The 14,628-nt window shown below is 42.7% G+C and overlaps 1 protein-coding gene and 2 long non-coding RNA genes across 3 annotated transcripts in view; 2 read left to right on the top strand and 1 right to left on the bottom strand.

Moving 5' to 3' along the window:
- Positions 1–14,628, top strand: part of DNAH7 (dynein axonemal heavy chain 7) — a 1,967,826-nt gene that overhangs the window by 1,636,390 nt on the left and 316,808 nt on the right. The window lies entirely within an intron of this gene.
- On the bottom strand, positions 5,685–6,284 carry LOC146857995 (uncharacterized). The gene is made up of 3 exons (XR_014979976.1): positions 6,254–6,284; positions 6,076–6,151; positions 5,685–5,972 (listed from the first exon to the last, which is right to left on the bottom strand). It is a non-coding gene; the product is annotated as an uncharacterized LOC146857995 (long non-coding RNA).
- On the top strand, positions 12,716–13,315 carry LOC146857996 (uncharacterized). The gene is made up of 3 exons (XR_014979977.1): positions 12,716–12,746; positions 12,849–12,924; positions 13,028–13,315. It is a non-coding gene; the product is annotated as an uncharacterized LOC146857996 (long non-coding RNA).

Consider the following 14,628-nt stretch of genomic DNA (forward strand, 5'->3'; position numbering starts at 1 on the left):
GACAAAGCAAGAAAGCACGTCAATAAGTCTGTTTCTGCTTTCCTCAGAGACTATGGTATGGGTTCTATATACCACAACAACTTGCGTTACAACATGCAAGACATTTATAGAGGAGACGGTGTACATTTCAATGATGAAGGGAACAGAGTCTTCCTCTTGAACTTTAGACTCTGCATCGGTACTTACTTGTAGGTACCGAAAAACACTCAATGAACACAAGGGCTCTTATTAGAGCCACCTAATATCTAAACACTTAAACGTGATTTTTATTTCTATTTTTTTTAATGGTTTTTTTCGGGTGCGCGCTGGGTGTGCGCACGTCGTGATGTTTTAAAGGTTTTTTCGGGTACGCGTAGAGTGCGCGCACTTCGCGATGTTTTTTAAAAAATGTAAATCTTTTTTTTTGCCCTTCGTGGTCCTACTGTGCCCCCCTGACAATGGCTAGGGGGTCTAGAACTCCCTACCCTGCCCCATTTCACGGTCTCCACCTTTCCTTTTTAGTGTGACAGACAAAATGGCGGCCGACACTTCCTGATTTCGACCGATTCGAATGTTTACTAACATGTAACAACCAATCAGAATTACGCTCGCGCACGGCATGGTGCGCGCTCAGGGCTTGCTCTGTGCGCGCACGCTGCGCGCGTATAGATATTGATATGCTTTTAAATGCTATTTTCTCAGGAAATACTGAACAGATTTACACCAGACCTGCAAAAGGCACTTCCTTGGCCTTATGGCTACCTCTCTGCCAAATTTCAAGTAATTCTGTTCAGCCGTTCGGGCTGTAGCTGTGTCTAAAGGTCCTATGGGAAAATGCATGGGGAAAACGCGTTTTGGGACCCCCCTTTTTTCTCAGCCCCCGCTTGACGATTCACCCCGAGACTTTCAGGGTAGGAGCTGAACGGAGCGCCCCATTAGTTTTGAAAATTTTGCGAGGATTCGTCAACCGGCGCCAAAGTTATTCAAAATAGAATTTTGAGATTTCCTATGGAAACATGGTCCTAACTATAACTATCTACTGGCGACCGCCAGTAGATAATATATATATATATTCTGCAGTAGCAATAGTGGATGTACTAGGTTGTGAGCGGCACATAACCAACTCAAATGAAACAGAAAAAATAGGTGAAACAAAGTATTAGGAGTTACTAATATTCAGAAAATATTGCTTCCAAAACGTTGAGGTTATCTCTGTGATGATACTTGATTGGTTAGTCCTGACTCATGATGCAACTTAGCTTATGACGAGATGGTGTGCTTTTATCTTTAGATAGATTCAGAAGATTGTGCTTCAGAATGAGCACCTCACTCGAGTCAAGTTGGACCCTAATTTCTAACGTGGGCACAGTTACATGCACCAAATGCTACAGGATGGTCATGGACTTGGAGTGGGTGAAGTTATATCCCAGAACATTATGTATTTCATATAAAATTACGAAGAAAACTATTTACTCTGAGTTGGACTCCAGAGATGTTAAAGACAGTAAAAAGAATGCTGATCTCAACTGTCTTTGAAGCCATTTTTGCCGGTGATGACTTCTGATTTTGAAAACAGCTAAGAAAAGATTAGCACAACTCTTGTTAGAGGTACTTTATTTAAGTAGAATGGCAGGGACTGAAACTCTTTCTATAGTTCTAGACCTTTTGTGGGTCAGACACTGACACTATTGTGTTCCTGAGCCAGGTCGAGTCGGAGATGATTAGGTGAGACAGACAACTCTTGGTTTAAGAGCATTAAGATGCAGGGCTTATACCGCGACTACAAAATACTGGTAGCCTGAACTGAAAGATAATTTCTCTAAAGAGCTTTCATTAGCTGAACTAGCTGATGTCAAAATTTAAAAAACTTCTAAACTCTAGAGGGGTTGATTTAGAGTTTGACAGACCATACTAACGGGCTCTGTGTGAGACGAACCTAACCTTATTTCTGAGAAGATGGCATTAAAATAAGTGGCTGAACTATTTGTTCCCTTCTTTAATCAGTCTCCTGGATGGCTTACACAAAGCCTGGTAAAAACACAGTCTGTGTCAGGAATGCCCAGCCTTGCTCTTGGAAATCACAGGCCAGTGTGGTCGGATCTCACTTTTCTGGATGCAGAGTCTCCACCAAAAAGTCTAATAGGTCAGGCTTCTTCAACCAAATACGGACAGAATACTGTTCCAAAAAGCCTGTATGCCTTAGTTAACAAGAAGTTTGCATCCAGAAGTTTACACTTTAGGACTTTAAGTCATGTAACTTGCTCACTAGAAAGGCACACTGCTGCCTTGTGGAAGATGGCTGTGCTTGCAGTGGCTAATATCCTACAGCAAAACACTTTTTGAAGACTGGATTGAACAGTGTGGCAGTGTGGATGCCGAATCCAAGTTAGCATGCTCCGGGGTAGACCTGAGGCAGCATGTGTGAATGAGGTCTGTAGGATTTTCAAGGGTTTCCAATTCCAGTTCTTAGGCATGCCCTTTCATAGATAATGAAATTTTTTAGAGAAAGCAGACCACTATCTTGAATCTAAACACAGAAGGACATTGCCTGTGTCTTGCAACTGGCCTCATTCGTCAATGTTATCAACAGACACCAATTCAGGAAATCGAAAATACATTTTCTATCTTCTGCTTCCTTTACTGCAACCTAAAACCTCGCTGAATGCCTAAATAGGATCACAGTCAATTTCAACATGTTTTAGGGGTCATAGCCCATGCACCTGGGCCTGGTTAGCAGAGCCCCAGTGCACAGAGTCACAAAACCAGCAGCATTAGTCCACAAAAATGGGGGTGATCATGTGAAAAGGGACAATTTACTACATCCCCCCACTCCAGATTAAAAGTGAAGAGCAACTGAGCCATTCCCATGCCAATTCTCATCATCTAAGTGGAAGAACCTGCAAAGTCCACTTTAAAGTACATACCCTTTAAAAAGATGGACCACCTCAAAAGTTTAGGGTTTTCCCCTCCAATCTGCACAAGCCATCTGCGAGGCCTGTGGTAAGAGTGAACCCTGAAGTGAGTCCCCAAAAAGTAGAGGCTCAGCATCTTCAGTGACCAGACCACATCAAAATCTTCCTTCTCTATGGCACACCAAAGCTGCTCTCTGAGGAGTAGTCGTCTGCTGATAAAGACAACTGGTTAATCCTCATTATTTAGGTGTGATAACACTGCCCCAGTCCCATGTTCTAAAACATCTGTTTGGACCTCAGGTGCCTTGAGTACAGGTGCTGTATGTGAGACGTTGGCCTGATATATGCTGTCCACTAGTTATAGTGGGCACCTTGTATCAGTCCAAACAACCCCTTGTTGGTTATAGGTTAAAGACAACCTTTATTTGAAAGCTATCCTAGTGGTAGCTATGGAGAGCAGCCTTCAGGCTAAGTCTTGAAGGAATGTAAAGCAGCTTGTTTTAGTAGTCTATAATCTCTTGAGTCACTAAATGAAAGATCTCCACACCAGGTATATATATAAAATATATGTATTTATTACTAAACACACTCTCCTAGTCTCTTTATGAGACTAGAGGTCAAAACACATGAGTTACACTTCAATAATCACAGTAAAATAGCACAAATACACCTCCGGCCCTAGGGGCGAGCCAAACCATATACTAAAATAGTGGTATAAGAACCAAGACTTAACTAGACACAAGGCCTAGAGCCTGTAGAATCACTGGGACCCCAAGGAACCACCCAAGGTAGTGACACAGGGGTCCCACGGGGGCCATGTGCAGTGTGTGAACACAGCCGCGAGCTCCCGTTAGCTTCTATGGGGAAAGTCGCGGTTAAATTTTTAAAGATTAGGGACACTTAGAAATGAGTCAGGACCAAACCCTTTTGGACTTAGGAAGTTCTAGGGCTAGCACCCACGGGAGCACTGGAGTACTCGTGTTACCTCACCCAGGGAAGCCGGGTGCATAGGTGTCTTTTGGTGTCGGGTCACATCGTCGATTTCAATGGGAGCTGGCGAAGATGTGCTGCTGCCGTGAAGATGCGAAGTGTCCGAAGAGATCCAAGCCTGGATCAAAGATGAGAAGAACCTGTAAGCAGAGGGGACAGAGTCTGGGTCACTAGCCAGTGACCAGGAAGGCGATGAGCAGATTCCCACCGATGTCCGGTGATTTCAGGAGAAAGAGGTGAAGGTTGACTCTTCAGCCACGAGGACCAGGAGGCGTCGAGGATGACCAGGAGCTGGATTCGAGATGTCCCACGAAGGATGTCGAGTGCTGCAGTGTCAGTGCCCGGATTGGACACAACAAGCCTTGGCAACAGCAACCCACGCAGAAACGAGCAAGATGCTTCGGTGCAGACCAGCAAGGTCTGTGGGATTCACCACTTGGTTGGGAGTCAGGGCACGTCTGGAGCAACTAGGGAAGCCCAAACAAATACAAAGTTACCCCCTCAGGGACCCGCCAGTCAACAGACCAGGGATCACGAAGGGACCTCGAGAAGAAACACAAAATGGCAGGCCCCCGGGTCACTCGGATTGACCAGGCCAACAATCTTCAGTGGATTCAGTGCTCGAGGTAGGGGCTACAAGTCAGCCCAAGCACGACTTCAAGAGATGTCGAGAAGTCAATGCACTTGCAGAAATGCATGGTGACCAGGAGTTCCGGTTCCACGCTACTCACGAGGGCTGCGGGTCTCAGCTTTGCTGGGGACTCGGGTCGGCCTCCGAGATGTCTGGAAATCCTCTTCCTGGGCTGCAAATACTTCGGAGTCCGGTGGGAGCTTCGATGATGAAGACTGGCAAATTGCTTTGTTTGTGCCTGCCAAGCAGGGGAGTCGCTCTTTGACCCCAAGGGAGATTTCTTCAGTCCTCTGGTCTTGAGCAGCGCGTCGAAGGTCCAGAATTCAGCTTCAGAGTTTTGTGCAGGGTAATCTAACGTCCTAAGGACTGGGGTCCCATACTTATACTAAGGTAGGGGGTTGGACATACTCTGGGGACCCACCTATGGGAGGGTTTGGAAAGAGGGGTGGCTACACCCATTTCCTTTGTCCAGTTTCGCGCCAGAGCAGGGGCTGGAAGCCCCTGAACCGGTTTGAGCTGGACTATGTACAGGGACGCCAAATGTGCCCCCAGTGCAGGACTTCAAAGCACTCAGAGAGTGCTCCCACCCAGCCCCAATACACATAAGCCTGTCTGGGAGGTGGTTACACCTCCCTGTCACAGGAAACCTATTGTCCAGGCCTCCCCTGATGGAGTTTCGGTCAGCAGCAGGAGGCCAGACCCGTGTCTGTGGCTGCAGCATCCATTTTGTGATGCCAGTTTCTACCGGGTATACCATTGCTGTCATGTCTCTCCCTCTAGAAGGGTGAGATCATACTCCCACACCAGTTACTGGTGTGGGTGTATGATTCCAAGGTGTTTGACACCAAACACAACATGTTTCCGTGCAGCCAGTCCAAAGTTAAAAACCAAAACTGGGCTTTGGCTCAAAAAACCAGCAGAACTGAGCCGGAAATACTAAAGAACAAAACACCTAGTCCTCCCTGGATTTAGTTTAAATGACACAATATTTTTATATACCCTTTCATGAATTGAAACACAAAAGATGGGGCTTTATAAATTGCCTATTGTTCAAAAAGTTTTTTATTTATTACACATTCTTTTATTGTGTGATGGAGACAAACGTAACTAATACAAACATCTATATACAATATAAATGACAATACAATACATTGAACAGCACCCTAGGCAATTTAAACATCCAATCATCTACCATACTTGGCCAAACCATTCATACCAATAGGCTGACTCATACTCTACTAAACTAGAAGGCCCTTCAACAACTACTCCCTTTTGGGACACAGATAATTTATCCGTGTCAAACTTTTTAAGACAATTATTTTCTTAGTAAACACTTAGAACCCAAAGAAAACATCAAGGGCAGGACTTTTTGTGTGGAGTGTGTAAAGGACCAACTGGTCGACTGGTCTACGCGTTTCAAACCTCTAACATTATGAGGTTCTCATCAGGACCCATAAATTCTGAAAAGGAAATCAAAAAAAGAATAAAAAATGATAACTCTCAATTTTAATTTGGCAATTACAGAACTTGAGCCAGCCCCCATTCTCAGCCTGGCATACCCACCTTATGAATATTTATGCACGTGTGGTCTTAGCCTGCTTAATGTCCAAAAGATTATTCAATCAGCTAGTGCCTGGAGCTGAAAACAACGAAATATGACAATAAACCTACTCGTCAAATACTTCACACACACAATGGACAGGCGCACAAGGACAAGACAGTAAGTAGGAGAGTTGCTCACCCTACGATTTCAAATGCTTCCCAAATAGTCGGTTGGTCTAGCGTTCATGTGTCCCCTTTGTTGGGCGTAATCGGGCTTTTAATAATCCGCTGCCATCAAAGACTGTGAATAAAAAGAGCGAAGCGGTGAAGCTTGCGTGTGTAATAACGCTGTTGAGCTAATGTGCCGCTTTGAGCTTCCCCATAACGTGGACTCAATAGATCATCGCCTACCTGGTGATTGCTTCTTCTCGCCATTCTACGGAGCCGTATACCTCAACCGGGGATTGCTTGAGTGACCAGGAAGTGAATTAGATCCTTAACGATAGGTGATGCGCATAGCATCATGGGAATTGTAGTTCTTTTCTTGGGAGCAATGGGAAATGTAGTTCCCATCTAGTCCATGATGTTGAAAACTTTATTAAACAGGGATTAATATCAATGCAAACGATTAGATCGTAATTATGCGATGAACTGTTGATGCGAAAAAATATAGTTTCCATTGGACCAATGTCACAAACGCTTAGTCAAAACATATTTTATGTTTTGTTGAACGAATATTTTGTTGGAAAAATCCCCCAAAAGGCAGATACCTTTGGTGAGATACAGAAATGTGAATTCATACACAGGGAGAAGTCCACTGATCCTACTCAAGTCGTGAGCGGTCTATATGTTTCAGCTATTTCATTAAGACCGTTGGTCGTTGTGTTAAATTTCATAATTAGAAATGACTCTCTTTGACTCAAGCGACCTTCCAAGTCACCACCACGTGGATCTTGCTCAATTTTAGACAAAACTGTCCACTTCAGATCTTCCTCACGGTGTTTCAATAGGCTCCAATGACTCACTAGTGGAGCATTTTCAACTTTCCGTCGGATCCTCGACTTATGTTGAATGATGCGTTGTCGCACTTCCTGGGTAGTCTTGCCTATATACAATTTAGGGCATGGGCATGTGACTGCGTAAATCACATTTTTCGTCCTACAATTAGTAAAGGCATCATGTTTCCAATAGATGTTATTAAAGGTGAATGTATCGCCTTCTATAGTTTGTTCACAGCAAATGCAGGATCCGCATCTGTGATGACCGACGATTGGAGGCAAAGCTAATAGTCCTCTCAACGTGGGGGGCTGTGGTTTAGGCAGAGCTGCTCTTACGATGAAGTTAGCTATGCTTTTTTCTTTTTTGAACGCGAATAGGGGTGGTGTGGAAAAGTCATTATGGAGATCTTTGATCAGGTGCCAATTTGACAAGACTAGTTTGCGAATTTGATGTGAATTGGGACTAAATGTTGTCACACAAACCGGTCTATTCGCTGTCTTCTTCTTTTTGCTTGTCAATAGGGTTTCCCTTGGTGTCCACCAGGCTCTTTTTAGGGAATGTTTGAGTAGTTTTCGTGGGTATCCTCTCTCAAGTAGTCGGTCTTTAAGTTTGTTGGCATGAAAAAAGTATTCTTCTTTTTGAGAACAATTCCTACGGATCCGTAGGAACTGCCCGTACGGTAAATTCTGCTTTAGGCTCCGAGGGTGATTGCTGGTGTAATGCAATGCCTTATTTCGATCGGTTGGCTTCCTAAAGAGTGTGGTTTCTAATTGTCCTGATAGGTTTTTTACTTGAACGTCCAAGAATGTTATTGATTTGTTGGAAGCCGTGCAGCTGAATTTGATGTCTCTCGTTCGTTCATTGAGCCATCCTACAAATTCATCCAATTGTTGTTCAGATCCAGTCCAAATGAGAAAGATGTCGTCTATATATCTCATATAGTTAGAAATGTTAGTCGAATAGGGGTTGTTTTCATAAAGGAAATTATTTTCATATAGTCCCATGAAAAGCACCGCTAGCTCAGGGGCGAAAGGACACCCCATCGCCACGCCTTTTATTTGAAAGAAGAACTCAGAGTCGAAAGAAAAATAATTCTTCGATAGTGCAAATTTGGCGAGTTCTAGAATAAAATCAGATGGAACCTGGACTGGCCGTTCTCTTTTCTCCAGGAACCATGTCAGTGTCTCTAGTGCTTGGTCCTGAGGAATCTGGGTGTAAAGTGACACCACATCTAGTGTCACCATTAGTTGATTTTTACTATCAAATTTGACTGATGTTATTCGGTTCAAGAAAGCTGTGGTGTCCTTCAGGTGGGCAGGGATGTCGTTGATGAAAGGTTTTAAGAAGAAATCTATATATTGAGCAACTGGTTCAATGAGCGACTCACACCCTGAGACGATTGGTCTACCAGGGGGGTCGATCTCGCTTTTATGTAGTTTTGGTATAACATAAAAGACTGGTATCCTAGGATTTTTATTTTGTAGAAAAATCCGTTCTTTTGGGCCGACGAAACCTTGTGTGTACCCTTCCTCAATAATTTGAAAAAGTTGACTTTGTAGCTCCTTGGTTGGATCCCTTGCAATTTTCCGATAGCAGCTGTGATCCTCTAGCTGACGTAGCGCTTCTTTTTTATATTTGTTTAAGTCCCAAATGACCACTGCTCCTCCCTTGTCAGCTTGTTTGACTACCACTGACCTGTCATTTTTAAGTGCCAGCAGAGCATCTTTCTCTTGTTTGGCAAGATTGTAACTGACGAAATTTTTCTTCTTTTCCATTGTTTGTATCCCGGAAAGAATGGTCTTTTCAAAAGTACTGATGTCTTTAGGGATTTTTGGTCCTGATGGACAGAATAAGGATTTTCTCCTTAATCCTGTTATCTCTATTGGGGAGGTTTCTGGGGCATCCTGAAAAAATATTTTGAGCCGCAACTTCCGACAAAATTCAATTATTTCTAGCTTCAGTTTGACAAAGTCCGTTTGCCTGGATGGTACAAATCCTAATCCTTTGGATAGTACAGATAATTCTGCTTCTGTTAAGATTTTTTCAGATAAATTGAACACCGGTGAAGGAGCTAGCTCCTGTAGTATTAAGTAAAAACTCAGAACGAATCTGACAAACTTATTCGATTACGCAAAAAACAAATTAGGACAGACTTACATGGTAATTTTTTATTACAACACCTTAAAGAAGGAACGATTCCATCAGGGTTACAAATACGAAATATTCCAGTAGTTTTTATCGACGACCCGATATACAAGAAGGGCTATAGTTGTATTGAGACTAAATGTAGTCAGGATTTAATGGTGTTGACTGTTGAAACAGCCCATAGGTTGTCACTGGTACAATTACAAGAAATAGCCGACTTGGAAACAGAAGTTAGAAACAACCAAAGTCTTACTGACGCCAAAACATTACTTGAAAAAGTTGATAAGGAGATATCTGAGTTTAAAGACTACACGGTTATTCAAAAAAGCAACAAATTTGAGGCGGACAAAAAGAATTTTTCTTTGGAATCCACATACCCGTACTTAAACAAAGATTTCTACAGTAACAACGAATCGAGGAATTATTTGCAAAACTATCGAGGACGTTCAAGAAAGAAATTCATCACTTTCTCCGACACAACATCTTCATCCTCAGGGGGTGAGTCGGAAGACAACACAGGGACAAACATAAATCCAAGGTTAAAACAACAAAACCAGGATCAACAAATTAACCAAGGGCCGCATTTTTTAGCCCGAGGCCAGCGGCAGGGCAGAGGCCGCTTACGTTACTCACAGCCATGGGAAATGAGGACTCGACGTCAATACTACAGGAGCTAGCTCCTTCACCTGTGTTCAATTTATCTGAAAAAATCTTAACAGAAGCAGAATTATCTGTACTATCCAAAGGATTAGGATTTGTACCATCCAGGCAAACGGACTTTGTCAAACTGAAGCTAGAAATAATTGAATTTTGTCGGAAGTTGCGGCTCAAAATATTTTTTCAGGATGCCCCAGAAACCTCCCCAATAGAGATAACAGGATTAAGGAGAAAATCCTTATTCTGTCCATCAGGACCAAAAATCCCTAAAGACATCAGTACTTTTGAAAAGACCATTCTTTCCGGGATACAAACAATGGAAAAGAAGAAAAATTTCGTCAGTTACAATCTTGCCAAACAAGAGAAAGATGCTCTGCTGGCACTTAAAAATGACAGGTCAGTGGTAGTCAAACAAGCTGACAAGGGAGGAGCAGTGGTCATTTGGGACTTAAACAAATACAAAAAAGAAGCGCTACGTCAGCTAGAGGATCACAGCTGCTATCGGAAAATTGCAAGGGATCCAACCAAGGAGCTACAAAGTCAACTTTTTCAAATTATTGAGGAAGGGTACACACAAGGTTTCGTCGGCCCAAAAGAACGGATTTTTCTACAAAATAAAAATCCTAGGATACCAGTCTTTTATGTTATACCAAAACTACATAAAAGCGAGATCGACCCCCCTGGTAGACCAATCGTCTCAGGGTGTGAGTCGCTCATTGAACCAGTTGCTCAATATATAGATTTCTTCTTAAAACCTTTCATCAACGACATCCCTGCCCACCTGAAGGACACCACAGCTTTCTTGAACCGAATAACATCAGTCAAATTTGATAGTAAAAATCAACTAATGGTGACACTAGATGTGGTGTCACTTTACACCCAGATTCCTCAGGACCAAGCACTAGAGACACTGACATGGTTCCTGGAGAAAAGAGAACGGCCAGTCCAGGTTCCATCTGATTTTATTCTAGAACTCGCCAAATTTGCACTATCGAAGAATTATTTTTCTTTCGACTCTGAGTTCTTCTTTCAAATAAAAGGCGTGGCGATGGGGTGTCCTTTCGCCCCTGAGCTAGCGGTGCTTTTCATGGGACTATATGAAAATAATTTCATTTATGAAAACAACCCCTATTCGACTAACATTTCTAACTATATGAGATATATAGACGACATCTTTCTCATTTGGACTGGATCTGAACAACAATTGGATGAATTTGTAGGATGGCTCAATGAACGAACGAGAGACATCAAATTCAGCTGCACGGCTTCCAACAAATCAATAACATTCTTGGACGTTCAAGTAAAAAACCTATCAGGACAATTAGAAACCACACTCTTTAGGAAGCCAACCGATCGAAATAAGGCATTGCATTACACCAGCAATCACCCTCGGAGCCTAAAGCAGAATTTACCGTACGGGCAGTTCCTACGGATCCGTAGGAATTGTTCTCAAAAAGAAGAATACTTTTTTCATGCCAACAAACTTAAAGACCGACTACTTGAGAGAGGATACCCACGAAAACTACTCAAACATTCCCTAAAAAGAGCCTGGTGGACACCAAGGGAAACCCTATTGACAAGCAAAAAGAAGAAGACAGCGAATAGACCGGTTTGTGTGACAACATTTAGTCCCAATTCACATCAAATTCGCAAACTAGTCTTGTCAAATTGGCACCTGATCAAAGATCTCCATAATGACTTTTCCACACCACCCCTATTCGCGTTCAAAAAAGAAAAAAGCATAGCTAACTTCATCGTAAGAGCAGCTCTGCCTAAACCACAGCCCCCCACGTTGAGAGGACTATTAGCTTTGCCTCCAATCGTCGGTCATCACAGATGCGGATCCTGCATTTGCTGTGAACAAACTATAGAAGGCGATACATTCACCTTTAATAACATCTATTGGAAACATGATGCCTTTACTAATTGTAGGACGAAAAATGTGATTTACGCAGTCACATGCCCATGCCCTAAATTGTATATAGGCAAGACTACCCAGGAAGTGCGACAACGCATCATTCAACATAAGTCGAGGATCCGACGGAAAGTTGAAAATGCTCCACTAGTGAGTCATTGGAGCCTATTGAAACACCGTGAGGAAGATCTGAAGTGGACAGTTTTGTCTAAAATTGAGCAAGATCCACGTGGTGGTGACTTGGAAGGTCGCTTGAGTCAAAGAGAGTCATTTCTAATTATGAAATTTAACACAACGACCAACGGTCTTAATGAAATAGCTGAAATATATAGACCGCTCACGACTTGAGTAGGATCAGTGGACTTCTCCCTGTGTATGAATTCACATTTCTGTATCTCACCAAAGGTATCTGCCTTTTGGGGGATTTTTCCAACAAAATATTCGTTCAACAAAACATAAAATATGTTTTGACTAAGCGTTTGTGACATTGGTCCAATGGAAACTATATTTTTTCGCATCAACAGTTCATCGCATAATTACGATCTAATCGTTTGCATTGATATTAATCCCTGTTTAATAAAGTTTTCAACATCATGGACTAGATGGGAACTACATTTCCCATTGCTCCCAAGAAAAGAACTACAATTCCCATGATGCTATGCGCATCACCTATCGTTAAGGATCTAATTCACTTCCTGGTCACTCAAGCAATCCCCGGTTGAGGTATACGGCTCCGTAGAATGGCGAGAAGAAGCAATCACCAGGTAGGCGATGATCTATTGAGTCCACGTTATGGGGAAGCTCAAAGCGGCACATTAGCTCAACAGCGTTATTACACACGCAAGCTTCACCGCTTCGCTCTTTTTATTCACAGTCTTTGATGGCAGCGGATTATTAAAAGCCCGATTACGCCCAACAAAGGGGACACATGAACGCTAGACCAACCGACTATTTGGGAAGCATTTGAAATCGTAGGGTGAGCAACTCTCCTACTTACTGTCTTGTCCTTGTGCGTCTGTCCATTGTGTGTGTGAAGTATTTGACGAGTAGGTTTATTGTCATATTTCGTTGTTTTCAGCTCCAGGCACTAGCTGATTGAATAATCTTTTGGACATTAAGCAGGCTAAGACCACACGTGCATAAATATTCATAAGGTGGGTATGCCAGGCTGAGAATGGGGGCTGGCTCAAGTTCTGTAATTGCCAAATTAAAATTGAGAGTTATCATTTTTTATTCTTTTTTTGATTTCCTTTTCAGAATTTATGGGTCCTGATGAGAACCTCATAATGTTAGAGGTTTGAAACGCGTAGACCAGTCGACCAGTTGGTCCTTTACACACTCCACACAAAAAGTCCTGCCCTTGATGTTTTCTTTGGGTTCTAAGTGTTTACTAAGAAAATAATTGTCTTAAAAAGTTTGACACGGATAAATTATCTGTGTCCCAAAAGGGAGTAGTTGTTGAAGGGCCTTCTAGTTTAGTAGAGTATGAGTCAGCCTATTGGTATGAATGGTTTGGCCAAGTATGGTAGATGATTGGATGTTTAAATTGCCTAGGGTGCTGTTCAATGTATTGTATTGTCATTTATATTGTATATAGATGTTTGTATTAGTTACGTTTGTCTCCATCACACAATAAAAGAATGTGTAATAAATAAAAAACTTTTTGAACAATAGGCAATTTATAAAGCCCCATCTTTTGTGTTTCAATTCATGAAAGGGTATATAAAAATATTGTGTCATTTAAACTAAATCCAGGGAGGACTAGGTGTTTTGTTCTTTAGCCAGTCCAAAGTTAGCATTTACCATTTGGTTATAATGCACTTAAGAGTATATGGTCAGGCTGCACTACTGACAACCCCGGAGAAGAGATTCCGAAGACTGCAGAGGGGCTCAGCTCATGCCTGGGCACCCCCTCACACATAACCAAGCACCCTGCCTTCAGGATTGATAAGGCCTGCCATAGGGGTGACTGATAGGTTTGTATGTGCAGTATATGGTGAGATATAGTGAACCTATATCTCAGGAAGGGGTGCATGCACCATCTTACCCAGGCTGCAGTAGCAGACCTGTGGTGTTTTTTTGGATGGCTTTCCATGGGTGGCATAATACATGCTTCAGCCCCTGGTAGACCTCTGGGATACCTATGCCATGGGTACATAGTATACCATATACTAGGGACTTATAAGGGCACCTCAGATCCAATCTGAACTGTACCTAAAGTACATGGAATCATTTTAGAGAGGAAGCAGCTAGGCTAGAGCCCTGAATAGCAGGGTCCCAGCCAGACTAAAGTCGAAAAACAGTGAAACACCAGCAAAAAGTGGGGGTAAACATGTGAAGCAGATCCTACTCTCCTACACTGTACATAGTGCCTCTTTCAGGGTGTTAAAGGCATTCTGACACTCCTTGGTCCATATGACCTTCTTTGGCTGCTTATTTCAAATCAGAGGCATTCTTCAACCCAAAGGGCATTAGCTTAAATTGGAAGTGGCCGCAGGAGTTGAGAATGCAGATCTTACCTTCTCTCCTTCTGTCAAGATAATCTGTCAGTATCCAGAAGTCAGATCAGATTTACTGAGATACCTAGTAGCCCCTAACCGGTTGATAAGCTCATCTGCTCTGGGAATGGGGTGTCAGTCTTGGTTATGACATTCAGTCCTCTGTAAGCCACACGTAATCTAGGATCTGGGGTCCCCCTTTTCAGGTTGGCCTTGGGCACCAGTGTGCTGGACCAGGGACTACTAGAGGGCTCAATCATCTTCAGGAACAACATTTTGGAAACTTGTTCCCTAGTACTTGCTCTTACTTTGTCAAACAATTAGTAGATTTTGTTTTTGAATAGCAGTGATCAGTGTCAA

Source organism: Triturus cristatus, chromosome 3_2 (genome assembly GCF_964204655.1).
Source record: "Triturus cristatus chromosome 3_2, aTriCri1.1, whole genome shotgun sequence".
Lineage (NCBI taxonomy): Eukaryota > Metazoa > Chordata > Amphibia > Caudata > Salamandridae > Triturus > Triturus cristatus.